General features: G+C 37.8%; 1 protein-coding gene and 1 non-coding gene across 3 annotated transcripts in view; one reads left to right on the plus strand and one right to left on the minus strand.

Moving 5' to 3' along the window:
* Positions 1–19,760, plus strand: part of CTNNA2 (catenin alpha 2) — a 1,238,106-nt gene that overhangs the window by 131,388 nt on the left and 1,086,958 nt on the right. The gene's annotated exons all lie outside the window — the stretch shown is intronic.
* LOC116764854 lies at positions 14,900–15,002 on the minus strand. Its single transcript, XR_004353062.1, has one exon. It is a non-coding gene; the product is annotated as a U6 spliceosomal RNA (small nuclear RNA).

Consider the following 19,760-nt stretch of genomic DNA (forward strand, 5'->3'; position numbering starts at 1 on the left):
TTTGGAGATTCCTGGGCTTGTTGGATGAGATCTCTATTCTTTCTGGCTCAGTTTGGGGAACTTAGGGAAGGAGTAGTTGCATGCATGTGTTAGGAGGGGCATTTAGCTCTGCTTCATCTGCTTTGATTGGTGAGAAAACAAATTTCCTATGAGGCCTACATCCTCTTTCAGGTCTGTGAGCTAGAAAGTTAATCTCAGCAATCACATCTTTAAACAGCATTTTATACAAGACAGCAAGTGAGCCTTCTATGGTGACCCTCGTATCTTCAGTTTTAATAGAATGTGCTTTGTGCTTAGAAACAGGATTCCACAGCAATCCCAGAGCAGGGACTTCAGGTGAGGCTTTCCGTATAAGAGATGTGTAAACTTGATGTTAAACCATAGACATTAGCCCAGGGGTGGAGAATGGAGTGTGGGAAGTGAAACCACATAGTTTTGAGAAAAAGAACTACATACACACAGGACTCGTGAAATTTGCACATGGCAAATTCAAGTTGTGGAGAATAGAATGATTTCACTACTACAGTAAAGATATCTGACTGATGATATAAGTGAGATATTTGTCTGAGGGTATAAATTAGGGGCCAGTCCTAACAGACATAGGAGCAGTGGTAAGGAGTTTCAACTTTATCCTTAGAACAATGAGAAGCCATTAAAATGGTTTAAAAAGCAAAATTAGATAATCATATTTGAGTTTTACAAAGCTCACTCTAGCTGTAGCATGAAAAATACATTGTAGATTGTGGATTGGAGAAAAGGGACCTGTTAGGAGATTTTAGAATAAATTAGGGCACAGGAGAATAGAGGAATGGACCAGTAATATTGACAGAAATAATGAACTTTTTTATTTGCGGTACGCGGGCCTCTTACTGTTGTGGCCTCTCCCGTTGCAGAGCACAGACTCCAGACGTGCAGGCTAAGCGGCCATGGCTCACGGGGGCCAGCCGCTCCACGGCCTGTGGGATCTTCCCGGACTGGGGCACGAACCCGTGTCCCCTGCATCGGCAGGCGGACTCTCAACCACTGCGCCACCAGGGAAGCCCATGAACGTATTTTAAAATGAAAATTATCTATTTTTTTCACATATTTTTGATGTGGCTGTATCTTTTCTGAGTGTATCCCATAGAAATAAGCAAAGGTCTTCAATGATGCTTATTACATCATAGCAAAACCTAGAAACCAGAATGTCTGTCAACAGAATGTTTGTATACACGGTGGCATATCCAAACTATAGAATATTATGCAGTGTATTAGTTTTCTATTGCTGTGTAACAATATTGCCATAAACATAGTGGTTCAAAACCATGAACATTTATTATCTCATAGTTTCTGTGGATCAGAAGTCCAGCCATGGCTTAGCTGGATCCTCTGTTTCAGGTCTCATAAAGTTACAATCATGGTGTCACCTGGAGCTCTTTCTGATCAGATGGGGAAGGATTTAATTCCAAGCTCACATGTTTGTTGGTAACATATTTTTCCTTCCATGCTGCCAGATGGAGGGTGGTGGTTAGGGGTGGCCCTCGGGTGCTTGATGCATGGCCCTCTCTATAGGGCAGCTCACAACATGGCTGCTTGCTTCTTCAAAGCCACCAAAGGAGATTGTTTCTCATAGCAAGACAGGTGTTACAATCTTATGTACATAGTCATGTGCACATAATCACATTCATCCCATCATCATTGTTGTATTCTGCTGCTTAGAAGCAAGCCAGGTCCTTCCTGCATTTAAGCAAAGTGATTACATAATGTATGAATGCTGGGAGAGAGGAGTCTGTCCACTGCATACAGTTATAAAAAAGAATTATCTAGGTCTTTATTTAGTGACCTGAAGGGATGCCCATTATATATTCTTAAATTGAAGAGTACTTCCTCTATACAGTATAATCTCATTTTTATATAAAAGCAAACAAAATTATATCAATGAATACACATTGTTGATGTTTGTGTGTTCTGAGAAAGACCGTGGAAGAGTACAATTGAGATAGTTTCCATGTTTCCTAAGGAATGCAGTGATAGAATGAGTTGGGCTAAACTTATTCACTTTTTCTTTATTTTTATTCCTTTTTCACCAGTTACAATAAACATGGATTAATTTTTAATTTTAAAAATGGTTAAAAAATTAAAATACAATTGCAAGAAAAAGAAGTATAACTCATATGCTAATAAAGGAGAAAAACTGAAATCATATGAAATGCTCAATTAAAACCACCAAAGGCAGAAAAAGAGTGGAACACAAAAATAGGAACAGAGAGCAAGGGCAACAAATAGAAAACAGTGAATGAATATGGTTGATACTGATCCAACTATATCAACAATATTAGAATGTCATGCACCATTGAAAGACAGAGATTGTCATAATAGATCAAATAGCATTACCCAACTTTATGTTGTCTATATGAAACCAACTTTAAGTATAAAAACACATATAGATTAAAAGTAAATGGGTGGAGAAAAATATAGTATGCTAGTACTAATTAAAAGAAGCAGGAATAGCTTTATTAATTTCAGATAAAGGAGACTTCAAAAGAAGGAAAGTTATCAGAGTTAAATAGAGGCATTATATCATGATAAAAGGGTCTGTTATCCAAGAAGACATAACACTTATTAACATGTATGCACCTAAATACAGAACATCAAATGAGGCAAAATAACTAGAACCACAAGGGGAAATAGATGAATCCAATAAATCCACTGTCATAGTTGGAGACTTCAGCACACCTCTCTCAGAAATGGACAGATCCAGCAGGCAGTAAAATCAGTAATAACAGAGTTGAACGCAGTATTTGAAGATCAAATAATGTAATTCATCACATCAACAGACTAAAAAAGAAATATCACATGATCCTATCAATAGGTACAGAAAAGCATTAGGCAAAATCCAATACCCATTGCTAATAAAACTCTCAGTAAACTAGGAATAGTGGGGAACTTTCTCAACTTGATAAAGAATATCTACAAAAAAAATCTACAGTTGACAACAAATGTAATAGTGAGAAAATTGAAGCTTTCCCATTAAGATCAGATAAAAGGCAAGGGTGGTGCCTGCTCACCACTGTTTTTCAAAATCATACTGGAAAATGTTGCTAATACAATAAGGCAAGGCAAGTAAATAACATGTAAATAGATCGGATAAGAAGATGTAAGGCTATTTTTGTTTGCAAATGACAATCATATATGTAGAAAATGCAAAAGAATTAACAAAAAAAAAACCCTCCTGGAACTAATAAATGATTATGGAAGGTTGTAGGATAAAGCATTCATCTACAAAAGTCATTTGCTTTTCTATATACTAACAATGAGCAAGTGAAATCTGAAACTGAAAACACTGTATCATTTACATTTGTACCTCCCCAAATTAAATAATTAGGTAAAAATCTAACAAAATATGTATAAGATCTTTATAAGCAAAACTACAAAACTTTGATAAACAAAATCAGAGAACTAAATAAATGGAGAGATATGCCAAGTTCAAGGTTAGGAAGACTCAATACTGTCAAAATGTCACTTCTTCCCAACTTGGTCTATAGATTCAATGCATTCCCAATCAAAATACCAAGTTATTATATGGATATCAACAAACTGGTTCTAAAGGTTGTATGGAGAGGCAAAAGGCCCGGAACAGCCAACAAAATTTTGAAGGAGCAGAAGAAAGTTGGAGCACTGACATTATCCAACTTTAAGACTTACTATAAAGTTACAAAAATCAAGACTGTGGTATTGGTGAAAGACCTGATAAATAGATTAGTGGGACAGAATTTATAGCCCAGAAATAGACCACCATAAATATAGTCAACCTGTCTTTGACAAAGGAGCAAAGGTAATACAATGGAGCAGAGATGCTCTTTTCAACAAATGGTGCTAGAAAAATTGGACATCCACATACAAAAAAAAAAAAAAAAGAATCCAGACACAGACTTTATACTCTTCACAAAAATTAATGCAAAATGAATTGGAGACTTAAATATAAAACTCAAAACTATAAAACTCCTAGAAGATAGCAGGAGTAAACTTAAATGACCTTGGGTGTGTGATAACTTTTTGGATATGACACCAAAGACACAATCCATGAAAGAAAAAAAATACACTGGGCTTCATTAAAATTAAAAACTTCTCCTCTGCAAAAGATAATTATCTAGAGAATTAGCAGATAAGCCACAGACTGGGAGAAAATATTTGCAGAGGATACATCTGATAAAAGACAGTTATCCGAAATATACAGAGAACCCTTAAAACACAACAATAAAAAGCAAACAACCCAATTAAATAATAGGCCAAAGATCTTAACAGGTACCTCATCAAAGAAGATATACAGATAGTAAATAAGTGTATGAAAGGATGCTGCATAGCATATGTCATCAGGGAGATGCAAATTAAAACAAAAATTAGATACCAGTGCACACGTACTAGAAAGGCCACAGTTTTGAACACTGACAATGCCAAATGCTGGTGAGGGTGTGGAGCAATAGGAACGCTCATTCACTGCTGCGGGGAATGCAAAGTGGTTCAGCCACTTTGGGAAACAGTTTTGGCAGTTTTGTACAAAACTAAACGTACTCTTATAAGATGCAGCCATCACGTCCTTTGGTACTTACTCAGAGGAGTTGAAAGCTTATATCTACACAAAAAAACCTGCACAAGGATGTTTACAGCAGCTTTCCTCGTTACGTCCGAGTTTTGGAAGCAGCCAAGATATCCTTCAGTGTGTTAACAGGTAAATAGGCTGGGATACATTCACACAATGGAATATTATTCAGTGTTGAAAAGAAGTGAGCTATCAAGCCATGAAAAACATGGAGGAATCTTAAATATGTACTGCTAAGGGAAAGAAACTCATCTGAAAAGTCTGCCTATTGTATGATTGCAAGTATATGACATTCTGGAAAAGACAAAGCTATGGAGACAATAAGAAGACCCTTGGTTGCCAGGAGCAGTGGGGGGCCAGGTGGGAGGAGAATAGACAAGCACAGAGGGTTTTTAGGGTAGTGGAAATACTCTGTATCTTATAATGATGTACGTATGTCATTATACATTTATTCAAACTGATAGATAATACAACACCAAGAGTGAACCCTAAGGTAAAGTATGGACTCTGGGTTATTACAATGTGTCAGTGTAGTTTCATTGTTCGTAAAAAATGTACCATTCTGGTGAGTGATGTTGATAATGGAGAGTGCTACGTATATGGGGGCACAAGGCGTATGTGGGAAATTTTTGTACCTCCCACTCAATTTTGTTGTACCCTTAACTGCTCTAAAAATAAAGTCTTAATAAACAAAATATATATATATCTAAATTAAAGCTAAAAAAGAAAAATTACACACTTCTTAAAACTCTAAGGTTATGAGTAGTCTTCCAATATTATTATACAACTAATAATGAAAGATGAATTCAGTGTTCTACCTCTCTTTTTCTCTTTTAAGTATCTGTAAGATGTAATAAATGTCCAGGGCATAAGGATTGTCTTTTATCTGCTGTATAGTGGGGAATGCTGTCATCTTCCAATGAAATAGAGCTGTTTTATTTTGCATCATTTTCTAATTTGCAAGCATATATAGTAAAATCAGAATACATAGAAATGGATTTTTCAAGTTCATAGATACATGTATGCCCTGAATTATTGATTTCATTGACCCATTGATTTAAAAGTGTCCTGTATAATGGGCAGTACGTTTGGTTCCAGGATGTGAAGATGCATGAGACTCTGCCTATCTGAGGGGAGAACATATAAACACCTAATTAAAGTAAAGAATAATTTGCTGTGCCAAGTAGTCAAATCTCTGCCTAGAAATGCTTTGTGAACCAAGAAACATAGAAGACTGAAAAAAGCATGCTTTTGTTGAGACGTGGCAGATCAGTGGGAGTTTGTCTGCTGGGCAAGAGAGACCCACACAGAGCGGTTTTGCATAATCTTGTATATTTGAGTCAGCATATGTGTCCTAGGAATAGCAAATGGGTTTGTGTGTGTGTGTGTGTGTGTGTGTGTGTGTGTGTGTGTGTGGACTGCTGAGATGGGAAAGGTGTGGAAAATGAATGTGAAGCTGGAAAGTATGATGGAGGAGGCATGAAGAGCAGCGTGGACAGGAAAGCAGGGCTAGATGATGAACAACCTTGTGTGATAGGAGACGATGGCAAGTAGCTGAAGGATTTTAGGTTGTCTTTTAAAAGACGACATTGGATTGTAGCTTAGAAAAATTGCTCTGGGGCTAGTGCAGTAGGCTGTATGGAGGGGTCTGAGATTGGGGCAGGGAGATAGAGATATTACAGTAGGAAACATTTCCAGAACACTTGTAGAAATATTATATAACTAGCAATTTTAAATACTTAATATTTTTGCTTAGGTAGTGAATATTGATTCATTTTGGTAAAGATGTGTAGTTAGATGCATGTTTTCCAAGTTCTTTCCCTGCGTCTTACCTTCTGTGTAACTCTTTCTCCTCAAGACTGCTTCTGTGGCAGAAACTCTGGATACTGTAGCTCTGGGAATGTATTTTGGTCCTACGTTATGAGATCACCATTTAAACATGAAGGAAAGAGTTACAGAGTTGATTCTAAAGATACAGATGGTTTTTCCAAGGGAAGAATGTGTTGTTTCAAAAAACCAGATTTCTTCCAACTCTAAAAGCCTATCGTTCTTAGTTATTTCAGATATGGCCTTCTGTTTTGCCATAAACCATAAAAACAAGTTAGCATATGAATTCAAGGAGTATAGAAGCTCCCAGAGTTGTTTGAAATATGCCAAGGAAGGTTTGACACACATAATAATAGTGCTACACATCCATGTTCTCACAGCAACTTTAGGGGAAATTTGTGGGATGATTATTATCCTGTAAATACCCTGTACAGAGCTGCCTGCCACCTCCTCCTAGTAGCAGATTTCCAATGGGTGTGTGACCAATCTGGTAGAACAGATAAAGTGCAATTTCACTATTTTTGGCTGGTTATATCTTAACTGTGATTACATCACAGTTTAAATTCTGTCTCCATAAACATACGGTTGAACTCCCTTGTTATATCATGGTACTTCTCTGTTAAATCATACTTTCTGTTGTTGGTATCAAAATGGAATTCCACTCTGGTATATTCTGATGGTTCATCTTTTGTGCTTCAAATGACTTAGAAATTTTTCATGTGACTCCCTGTCTAAACACATTCAGTTGATGATTTATTTTTGGAGCTATAGTTAATTTAGTATTTAACTACACATCCTGAAAGTGTTAACATTTCTTGTTCAAGGTTTTTGATACTTGATGTCTTAAAAACATGATTTTTTTAAACACAGACATTCTACTTAATGAGAGGATATATATTGCTTGAATAGCCTTGACATTGTGCCAAATAGTAAGGATGTTATAATATGGAATGATGAATTCTTTGCTCAATAGATTGAATGTATAGTTCCATAGTGTAGATTTATTTTTTAAAAAATAGTCTATTTGTGATTTTAAGTCATTCTTCAGGTCCTTGTGGAACTTAGTTGATATTTTGACCTAGGTTTTTCCAATTTCAAAAACATATTTATTTTAAATTAACAATTTAAAATCAGAGAAGTTGCCTGAAGTTGGTGAAGTTGTCAATTGTGGAACAACTGAATTTTTTTCTTTATAAAAGTTTTATTATTTTTGCATTAAAGAATTATTAACATTTCTCTAAAGAGTATGGTCCAGACTGAATCAGTTTTTGTTCCAGGGAACCAATACAGATTATTCCTACTGATTTCTCTTTTCTGCCAGGGATATCACTTAATTTGTTGTTAAGATATTTTCCCCAATGGAATTTTTCTCCTATAGCTTTTAGATAACCTCTGACTTACTTTCTCCCAATTTCACCAACTTCTTTATTGTTTTTATTTTCTTCCACTTGACAATATTATTCCTATCCTTTTACATTATTTTCAAGAGATTTTTCTCTCTTACCTCATTGGCAGCAGCTTTGTTCTTTTTCCCCCTCTTCACAGCTGTGCCCCTTCAGGCGTATTTTTCAGAAACCTAACAACTCTGCCTTTGGGGTTCACTCTACTGCTAAAAAACCCATGTTGGTTTCTCTTTGCACTGAGGATAAAGTCCAGATTTTTGCCCTTGTCCTGTGAGCCTTCCTGTGACCTGTCCTCTTCCCAGTTCTCAAATTCCCTCAAAGTCCTGTGTCTAAATCATCTAACACTCCAAATTGTCCCATCTCTTCCCCTTCCCTCTTCCTCTGTGCTCTAGCCACATTGGCCTTAGTGCAGTTGCCCAAACATTATGAGAACATAAACATAATGAGAATCATGTTTTATAAATTTTATCAGTGAAATAAATGACTGGACTTTGAATTTCAGAGGTAAAATATATGAAAATTAAAAACTTCAATTGAAAAAGTAGAGTACCAATTTGCCCTCAAAACAACTGTCTGGGGCTTCCCTGGTGGCACAGTGGTTGAGAGTCCGCCTGCCGATGCAGGGGACACGGGTTCTTGCCCTGGTCCGGGAAGATCCCACATGCCGCGGAGCGGCTGGGCCCGTGAGCCATGGCCGCTGAGCCTAAGCGTCCAGAGCCTGTGTCCGCAACGCGAGAGGCCACAACAGTGAGAGGCCCGCGTAACCCAAAAAAAAAAAAAAAAAAAAAAAAAAAAAATAATACCAAAGGTTAAAGAAGAATGGTGCCAGGTGATGAAGGCATCAGTGATATAGGTGGATTGAATACTACTGTCTTGACAGATGATACAGGGAGGAGAGACTGCTGAAGGGATGCTCACTAAATATCTGTTTGTATGGCTGTATTAATCATGTTTTATATTTTTTTGTATTTTATGATGTTTTAACATCTTGGTGCCTTACTAGTCCTGGAGAGAGAGCCTCCCTCCCAGGGCTGGCTGATTCATAAGGACAGTAAATAACTTGCCTGGGAGCATGCCTTTCATGTGTAAACCAAACAATCCAAAGCCCACACATGCAACCACCTAATTTATCTAACTCTCACAAACCAAGCCAATATTTCTCCTGTCCTAAAACACTCCAGGACTAGGTATCAGACAACTGTGGACCACCCCTATAGTTCAAAGCCTGCTGAAATTATTCAAACTCTCCAATTCTACACTTACTTAGACTTACCTATCCTGAGTCACCCATTTCTTCCCTTGGAAACCATGATAAAATCTCTGGACCCTGCTCTTCCCTCATCCCTTTCTGCCTCCTGACAAACCGCCGTGCTTCCCCATGTGGCCCCGTGGTATATAGCATGCCTCCTTTTCTTAGTAACTGTAATAAAGCTTCTTTCAATGGCACTGACTTCTCCATAACTCAGTCCCCTCTGTGAATTAAATCCCAGGCACATTTACAACAATGGGGAGACCCTGTGTGTGTCTAACCACAAAGAATTGGGCCGGAAAATTAAATAAAATAGCCTACTATGTAGCTTTTATACACAGAAACACAGTAACATTGAAAACCAATCTACCATGTAAAAGAAACAACAAACAAGGAAGGTGGTTTCAAACAGTGTACATGCTGTTTCCAATTTTAAAGAACTTTCAGCAGACACAGTGTGAGACACAGAAACAAACAGTCTGGCGTGAAATACATCAAAATGTTGAGCGGAATTTGGGAAAACCTTTCTTTTTGTTTATATGTATTTCCTAATTCTTTTCCAATTATTATGAATCATTTTGTATGATTCAAAGTTTAAAGGTGGTGTCACTTAACCTAACTTTTGCCCCTTTGGGGCATTAAAACCTTGATTGTGACTGAGATGGAGGAGCCACTGATCCAGGTACATATACCAAACAACACTGTGTGGGTGAGCCTTCAACTTCTTTCTACAACTAAAGTTTTTTTTCCCCTTTGCAAATGGTTGAGTTTGTCTCTAAATTGAGAATTATGTACATTGAACTATACACATAAATGTAACAAAGTACAAATAATCGATAGTATATTGGAATAACAATTTCCACTTCTTGGTCACTGAAAACTGGTTAAAACGCTTCATTGTGCAGGCTCTGTTCCTGGCTGTGTTCTTTTCTCCTATGTTGTGGGATCCTGTTTTGTGTGTTCCATGGCAGGTTTTTTTTTTTGCTGCTGCATTTTACTGAAGCTCTGAGTTTCTTTGGTGTATTTCTCAGCATTCTCTCCAAGCACAGTCGTTTTGAGGGTTCCCTTTTCTCTCCTATGCTGTGTTCATAATGCTGTATGCCTGGTACGCTAAGTCCTAAATTTTGCTTTTATCTGTCTGTTCAACCAGTTCTGCCAATTGGGTGTATCGTCCTGCATGTATTATCTCCACCAGCTACATGCTTGTTAGGATCGATGTCCTGTATGCCCACGAGAGGTGTATACTCTTACACTTTTTTTTACACTTCTTTTGTGTGTTTTGTGTGGGCAAGGTTATTCATATTTGGGGTCCAAGCTGAAATGACTTTTCCACTGCCCAGAGTCATAGAACCGCTGCATGTCTCCCAGGCAGAAGTACCTTAACAGTGTTTGCTGTCTAACCAGGGGGTTGTTTCATAGTGAATCATTTTCATGTATACAACGCAGCCATTTTAGATAGGAGAGGAGTTGGTGGCACTTCTTCCATGAATGCTGAGGAAATCTTTAGGTGGTTTTGGCCTATAAATATACAAGAAACCCTAACTCTCAAAGAACATGAAAGGAATTAGTAGTAAACTGGGATAATATTTGTGACAAATGAAGTTCAGAGCACATTAATGCCTTCCTCTTATTGTCTTCTATATTCTGCAAAGCAGAAAAAAAACAATTGGCTCAAATCTGAAAAGGTGGAGTGCTATCTGTTTATTTTCTAAATGCCTAAACCACTAACTCCATCATCATTCTGGTCTCACTGAAGCAGTGCCTCAGCCTGATTTTCCTAGGCATTAGTTTTGCAGTATCTTGATTGAAATAACAATTTTAGGTGAGTTAAGATTTCTAGGACCTGTGGTATATTCCACTGAAGATAGATTTGTTTTATATCCCTTGAATTGTTCTTATGAATGCAATTCACATATTTTTATACCCCTATAATTTCCACTTTCAGCTGACTGTGTAGTTAGGGGTATATATTTCTTGATTATGAAACAGTTCCATTGGTTTCAGGTGCATGTGCTTTTCTTCCAGATCTCAGCTCTCTATACTGAGTCTAATTTAATTCCTTCCAATGAAATATTTTAAGGTCTTTTTTATTAAAGCAGGAATTAGAATAATTATCATTATTTATAAAATACTGCTTAATATAAAAGGAACTCCAAAGAAATTACAATCACTCTGTAAAATTGAAAGTAGAAAGCACTTAAAAATTCATGAACGTAAAATAAAGTATGCTTCAATAAAAATTGTGTGCTGAACCAACTTGTATTTTAGAACAGAACTTGGAGTGTTCTGTTTATATCTAAATGAGCCCCTAAAACAGAAAATTATTTTAAAAGTATCTCCTAAAGTAACGATACATATATTTCCTCTAATTAATCAACAAATATCTAATGAGGATCAATAGTGTGTTCTGCAATGTACTTCTAATTTGTTATTTACCTGAGCTGGTAAACTTACCACACTTGTGGTGGTAGGTGTAGTGTGAAAAAAATATTCATGTGGCCCAAGACATGGCATAGAATTAAGGGTTATTTTAGGTATGAGTAGTATTTCTCAACAAGGTCACTATTGATATTTTGGGTGAGGGTATCCTTTTTAGCATGGGACTTCAACTTTGCATGACATTAATCAGCCCTGACCCTGTAGAACTTCATGATGATTGGAACATCCACAATGGCCCTTGGAAAATGTTATCTGGTGTTACAGCCCCGAGCTGAGATCTGCTGATATGGAATAGGGGCTGGCAAACTTTTTTCTGTAAAGAGCCAGATACTAAATATTTTCAGGTTTGTGGGTCACACAGTCTCTGTTACAACTACTCAACACTTCTGTTGTAGCAGAAAGCAACTGTAGACAATATGAAAAGGGGTGACTGTGTTCCAGTAAAACTTTATTTGCAAAAGCAGGTGGTGGGCAGAGTTTGCCTTTGGGTTATAGTTTGCCAGCCCCTTTGTATGTACTGTAAGTCTGCCAATTTCAACATAAAGAATGCTTGAAAACAATCAGTAGTATGTCAGTTAGGAGGGTTGTGGGCTGCAAATAATATGAAAACATATCTACCGTTTCTAAAGACAGGATAGTTTCAGTCTTGGCTAATTGAATGTATTATTGTCATAAAAGACCCAAGTGGCTTCCTTCTTTCTACTCTGTTATCCTTAGCTGTGGTCATTATTTCTTCTCATTATCACAAATGGATGCAGCAGTCACATGTAGTTATAGTAATGCACAGGAAAGGATAACACGTCTGTCTGTTCCCTAAGAAAACCTTTTCCCAGAAGTCCTTAGCTGACTTGCTGTTAGATCTCATTTGGTGACAAACCCAAACTTAAACTAAGAAATGGCAAAGTGGAAATTCCAATCATGTGGAATTCCATGTAATTGCCATGGAAAAAGACTATGATTCTTTCTCAGGCTGGAGAAGGATCAAGCCCTAACTCAAAGCTGTGGATATACAATATTTGAATGAACTGAGACTGTGTTTGAAAGAAAGAGCAGCAAGCTTTGAGGGATTTGTGGAAGGAAATGTCTGTGAGGTGCAGTATTTTCCATATCAGTTATATTATAATTTATACCAATGCTATTTGAGGCCATTTGTTTCCCTCTGTTTCTATCTAGTCAGAGGGAGTATTCATGCATGCCTGTCTTTGGTCAGAGGAGAGAAAGGAGCCTGAATCAAGGTTCTACCCATTGATTACAGGTAATCTCTCTCTAGTATTGAAGAGCCAATGTAGAGTCATACTTCCTGTTGTGAGGTCCCTAATACCAGTGTGTGAAAGACAGTATTTAAATTTGGTTAACAAAGATTACTTGGTAGTCCTTAAGGAACATCTTCAATAAGCCCCCAGATAATCATACCTGGTTCGTGTGTCATGTGGTTTGTATTATAAAAACTGAAAGTAGTTGGTTGAAAAGCATTCTCACTGAAATGTTGTGAATATTTTAGTGTTAAAGGGAATATAGAAGACTATCTGATTCTTTCTGTCTCACAAACGTGCTGCCCTATAATTTCAGGTAAAGCAGGTGATTTGCCAAGAGAATCATTTGGGTGGCTGGAAAGTAAAGATATAAGTAAAAACTGGGGAAAAAAAACCAAAAAAAACAACTGGGTTTCCCACTTCCTGTGCTATGTTCCCTGCATTACATCATGACATTCCTGCAGCAAAGTGCCTTCTCGAAAGATCTTATGCTTGTCAGTAGGGATGGCTCTAATTCAAGTTCTAATTTTTTTTCCTGGAGTTGTTCCTGAATTTTGAGCTCTTCAAGCTGTCAGTATTGGGGTTGAACAAATACCCTTAGATGCACCTATGTTTACTTTAGTGGTTTTGAAGAGTGACACAGTAACGTTTTGTGGGTAAATTTGTTCAAGAGGCTTTGTTTTGTATCTCCCTCACATCACATCGCCTCTTTTATACCAATCATTACTTATGTGTTTATTAAAAAAATTAAATTCTCAGTACTTTCCTCAAGGATTCCAACATTCTAATGCGATAAAGACAAATGAATGAACAATTAAAACAGAGTGTGATTTAGGGCACACTAGAGGGAAGCATAATGTGCTCTCGGAACAAGAGTGGGTCTGAGCAGGTCAAGGAATGATGCCTGAGTTGAGATTCAAAGGATAACCGAGAGTAAGTCAAGGGAAGAAAATGGGGAAGGAGCTTCCCCGTGGAAGGAATGACATGGCAAAGGTTTAGAGGTATCAGAGAATATAATATATTTGGAGAACAACTAGCAGTTCACTAAATCTAGAGTCCATAAAAACTTAAGATGCAAGGTGGATGAACGCTGAGTAATGAGTCAATACTGAAGGACAGTAAATATAATTGGAACTTTATCCTTTTGCAGTGGAAGTCATCAGAGGCTTTTCTATAGATAGTGACCTGATGTAATTTATATTTTGGAAAAAAAATCACTGCAGAATAGGGGAGGAATCAGAGGGGCTGAGACTGAAGGCAACATGACCAGTCAAGAGGCTTCTCAATAATCTAAGGAAGAAATAATGAGAGCCTTGATCAAGGTAGTAGTGATGGAGAAAAACAAAGTGATATTTATGAAATATTAGAGGTAGAATATATTTGACCGGATGAATGTTTTGATGTAGGAGGTAAGGAAAAGGAAAGGAATTAAAAATGACTCCTAGATTTCTCACAGGGCTTGATGGATAGTGAGTGGTTCTATTCATTGACATATGACATAGGAGCTGGACCAGTTTGGGGGGAAACTGATGAGTTCACTTTTAAGCATGTTGACTTTGAAGTGTTTGGAAAACTAGTATTAATAAATAATTGCTTATAAGAGGCTGAAACCCGAGCAGGAGCCCTGAGCTAGAGAAATAGATTTGGGAGCTTTCAACATAATGTGAACTACAGACATGAATGAGACCACCCAGAGACTGCGTGTAGAGCATGGAAAGACTAAGAACAGGTTGCCAAGAGGGTAGAGGAAGACCAGGAGAGAGTGGTGACCAGGAGAGAGTGGTGTCCTTGAAGCCAAGGAAAGAGTACAATATTAATATTGTCAAATACTGCTCAGAGGTCAAGTAAGATAAGAACTGAAAAGGGGCCACTGGATATTTCGAGGTGATAGATTTATCTTTATTTAGACAAGGTATATGTAACCATTATGTAAGTTGAATATATATGGATAGATATACATATAGTGAAAATACATATATTTAGTGGAAATATACATAATTATGTATAATTTAGGAACTGCCATAAATCCCATCACCCAACAGAACTATTGCTAAAATTGTGATGTATGTCTTTCTAGATTTTTTCCTATATGTAAATATATTCTCTATCTAGATATATGTCTATATATAACAAAATGAGTTCCTACTATAAAAATGTGAGACACTGCATGAATTTGCTTGTCATCCTTGTCCAAAGACCATGATAATCTTCTCCACATCTTTCCAATTTTAGTATATAAGCTGGGGAAGCACACAGCGTCCATTGAATTAGGCAACTAGGAGATCATTTGTAACTTTGCCAGGCTAATTTCAGTGGAATGGTGAGGGTAGGAGCCAGATTGTGTGGGATGGGGAATGGGTAGGCAGTGAGGAAATGGAACAAACATTGTAGACCGCCCTCTCAAGAAACCAGGCTGTGAAGGGAAAGGGAAGTAGAAGATGTCAAGAAAGGAGTAGGATGGAGTTTCTTTTTTTTCTTTTGTATTTTCAGTTTTTACTTGGACAAGGACTTCCCACTGACTAGAAGGAGCCAGCAATCAGGGATGAATTGAAGATACAAAGTAGAGATTGTGATTGATGGAATCGAGGCCTTAGGAGGCAGGAAGGGAAGGGGTGTAGAAAAGAGGGACCAAACCTATCTTCCAAGAAGGCAACAGGGGAGGAGAAGAGAGTGGGAAAATATGCTGATAAGTTTATGGATGACTTACCTGAGGTGATTCTGGTCACCTCAGAATGAAGATGGCTGGTACCCATAAGTAGTCAATTATTTGATGAAGTCTTTTTGAACTTGCAAGAAATAAAAAACTGCCATATTGTATAAGATGCATTATCTATTCACTTGTATCCTGAGAACAATGCCAAGAGATGTATGTTAGAAAGGTCTAGTCTTCTCTGACAAAATGTAAGGTCAGAAATGGTCCCCAAATGCTTTAGTTACCTTAAATAACCTATTAAGATTTATTATCTACATATTTCTGTGAAGCTACTTGAAGCTGTGTACTTTGTTAGCTTGTCTGCCCCCTGTGAAGTAAAGTATTTAACCTAGGGAAGTTTGCATTGTATGGTGGGGAAAACAGATTTGAAACAAATCTTGGTTGAATTCCATCAACTTTGGGAAAATAACAACATTCTTGTGCTTTAGTTCTCTTATCTTATAAAACTGGGATACTATTGTATTGACCTCAGGGCAAATAGAAGATATTGTAAGGTAATAATATATGTGAGTGTTCACCACATACTAGTGTCTTCATACATTACTTTGTTGTACACATCTTGTCACTCTCAGTGATCAAGGGCTCCCTTTAACTCCTGTACACCAGGATTTGCTGATAGAAACATGAAACTCTTAATGATTATAAACTCTGGCCCATGACCAGGAGAAATCTTGGGCCAGGTTCAGAGAAATCTTTGTTGCTGTGAAATGTAAATATCATGAACTAAATGCAAAGGACTACTACTTTGAAATGTACATACTCAACAGCCCATTTTCATTTCCTAAATGCCATGGTACATTTTATTTTTGTATTTACAAAAGCATATCACATGAGGTACTTTTTGTCTCATAAACACAAAATTTAATGCCACAGATGACCAGAAGGAAACCTGGGTTATTGTTTCTCTTTTCACATATGATTTTCTATAACAACAAGCTTAATAAGGTAATTTACCAGCAGGCATATATGCTGAGTACCCCTGGTACTGAAATATCAATCTTCACTACAAAAGACTTCTAAGCAAATATAATTGCTGTAATGTGTTATGACCTCTCAAGTCTAGTAATTCAATTGAATGGGGCAAGGATAACACAATGCAGGTGAATTATCTCCCATTTTACTAAGCTGCCACAGATGCACAGCAGTACCTGATGGGTGAATAAGCCACTTTAAAATGGGAAACTGAAAGAGGCAGCGGTATTAGGCTTAAATCATTTGAGTTTCTGCCACTTAATTCCTTGTTAACTCACCAGCACATCAATGGATTTAACTTTGACTTTTAAAATAAAATATAATAGGGCTTCCCTGGTGGTGCAGTGGTTGAGAATCTGCCTGCAGATGAAGGGGACGTGGGTTCGTGCCCTGGTCCGGGAGGATCCCACATGCCGCGGAGCGGCTGGGCCCGTGAGCCATGGCCACTGAGCCTGCGCGTCCGGAGCTGTGCTCTGCAACGGGAGAGGCCACAACAGTGAGAGGCCCACGTACCGCAAAACAAACAAACAAACAAAAAGTAAAATAAAATATAATAACACACCGGAGCTTGCTTTAAAAATACAAATCCTTAAGTACTAATTAAGTATTGTTATAATCACTGAACAATTTAAAATAGCTGTTACTTAAATATCTGTATTTATTTCTTTATATCATGTCTTAATATTCTGATTACTTTGTCTTCTTGACTCTCCATCCTGGGGTTACTTGAATGCTTTTTCATACTCTTGCCCACTTTTGTTTTTGGCGTTTTTCTGGCAGCAGTTCAAAAGGGCGTTCAGTATTTCCCCGTTATTCTGTTGCACAAACTACTCAATATCGCTCCACCAGGGCATGCAAAGTTCAGAGATGCTGGTTACCTACCACCTGATTTAAGTGCCCTGGTGAAATGGAAGGATACTGGCCCTAGAGGTGTCCATTCTCAGCCAAGCTCACTCTCTGAACACTCCTTGCTCGGTGAATGGTTCTTGCCAGTCTCATCTCACCAATGAGCATTAACAAGTCTGATACACCTTGATGTTTCCCAGAGCACTTGCCTGGGCCTTGCTCACATTGGCTGGTTAGTACATTTGCTGTGAATGAGTGAATGGATGGATAAGTGGATGAAGGAAGGGAGAATTGGAGCATATGGGATTTGACTTTTCTGCTAGAATATGGAAGGCACTCTGAGGGAGGAAGACCACTTTCGTTTTTCAGGTAAGTGGTATCTAAAGTGGTGCATTCTGAGTTGAAAATCTCCTTTTTCCATAAGAGCACTGGTATTGTATTTTAACTAGAGTCATTTTGTGTGTGCTTGTGTGTGTGTCTGACTGTGAGACTTGAACTTGGCAAAGAATCAAATCCACAAGTACTCATAACATTTTTGCTAAATGTTCAGTACTGTCCTAATCATTGTAAAGGGGGCAGAGTCCCTGTCCCTGAGTGTATTTGAGAGGACAAAATTTATCTAAAGCGTATAGAGAGCAGCACAAGGCAGTCTGTATTCAAATTAAATATGTGGCAGCTATTCTGATTAGATGTAATACTGATGGCATTCAGAGAAAGGAAAAGTCATTGGGCCTTGGGGACAAAAGGCAATTTGGGTCAATGAGGAGAAGGAAGATTTCCTAAGGGCTATTGTGGGCCAAATTGCAGAGCCTGTACAATCCTTCACAAAGAGTTCACCACGTGGATCTCAGCAGAGAATCAAATACCAAGGCAGACCTCACTACTTTGCTGAAGGAAGCCCTCAGGTTACTTTTTCCTGAACAAAATGACACCCAGGTTTAAAGCAAAATAAATAAAAACTAGTGATCCAGTTAAAATAAATAGTGAAACTGTGTATTTTTTAAAAATATGTAAATAAAAAGAAACCCAAATATAAATTTAAACATAAATGTAAGTGTAACATAGTTTATAAATAAACTGTATAAATTTATATTCTCTAAACCATTCCAAGATATCACTTGTTTTAGGTCTCTAAGAAGTACTGACCTATATCTAAAAATATGTCCAAAAGATATTTATAAAATTATTACTTCCTAGGAAATAGACTCTACTATTGAAAAGATTAAAAATTGGGCTTCCCTGGTGGCGCAGTTGTTGGGAGTCCGCCTGCCGATGCCGGGGGCATGGGTTCGTGTCCCGGTCCGGGAGAATCCCACATGCCGCGGAGCGGCTGGGCCCGTGGGCCACGGCCACTGGGCCTGCACGTCCAGAGCCTGTGCTCCACAGTGGGAGAGGCTGCAGCGGTGAGAGGCCCGCGTACCGCAAAAAAAAAAAAAAAAAAAAGATAAAAAATTGATATTTGAAAAAAATTAGATAGGTATTTGGGACATCTTATATATGTATACTTAAGCAAACATTTATGAAGGATGTAATTCCCTATTGTACATGTGATAGACAAGAGGTCAAAAACTTGATTTGTGCCCTAATGAGTTTAAAATCTAGTGGGCCATGTAAAACTAATGTCAATTTTTTAACGATGAGCCAGTTACGAAAAAAGTAAGGTCTTCTGTTACTGACTGTAAATCCAGTAGCAATTTAGGGTTTATGGAGAAGACACAATGTGAAATCAGTGTCTGGATTTTGGAGGATGACAAGGAATATGTTCCAGATGGGGATTTGGGGAAGTGGCATGAACTCTACATTATAATGTGGTCCAAACCTGATTAGAGCAGAAGACTTATGTTAAAGAAATAAGATCCAGTAGACCATGGTCAGAAAGTGAAATGACAGCCTTGTTACAAAGACTTGGGACTTGTTGGAGAAGAGAGTTAAGCTGTTACTTTGTTCTAGAAAAGGAATGTTTCCCTAAATTAGTTTGGGTGGAATTATATAGCAAGATGAAAGATAAGGAGAGCAGTGTATGGTTATTTTGCTGTAATCTGAATATGAAATGTTGAGATTTTTTTTTTGCGGTACGCGGGCCTCTCACTGTTGTGGTCTCTCCCGTTGTGGAGCACAGGCTTCGGACGCACAGACTCAGAGGCCATGGCTCACGGGCCCAGCCGCGCTGGGGTATGTGGGATCTTCCCGGACTGGGGTACGAACCCGCGTCCCCTGCATTGGCAGGCAGATTTTTAACCATTGCGCCACCAGGGAAGCCCGTTGAGATTTTTATGAAGATTAAAGTTATATAATCATTGCATATGGAATTCTAATTTACAGGAGGTTAGAAGGACATAGAATAAGTTAATTGCCAATTAAATAATATGTTCCTATTAAATAATTTGAAGTTACTTTTGGATTATAAAGATAATTTCTAAAAATATGTTGTCTGAAATATTAACGGTTCTTATTTTCAGTTTTTGGAATCTATTGCCTA

Source organism: Phocoena sinus, chromosome 13, assembly GCF_008692025.1.
Source record: "Phocoena sinus isolate mPhoSin1 chromosome 13, mPhoSin1.pri, whole genome shotgun sequence".
Classification (NCBI taxonomy): Eukaryota; Metazoa; Chordata; class Mammalia; order Artiodactyla; family Phocoenidae; genus Phocoena; species Phocoena sinus.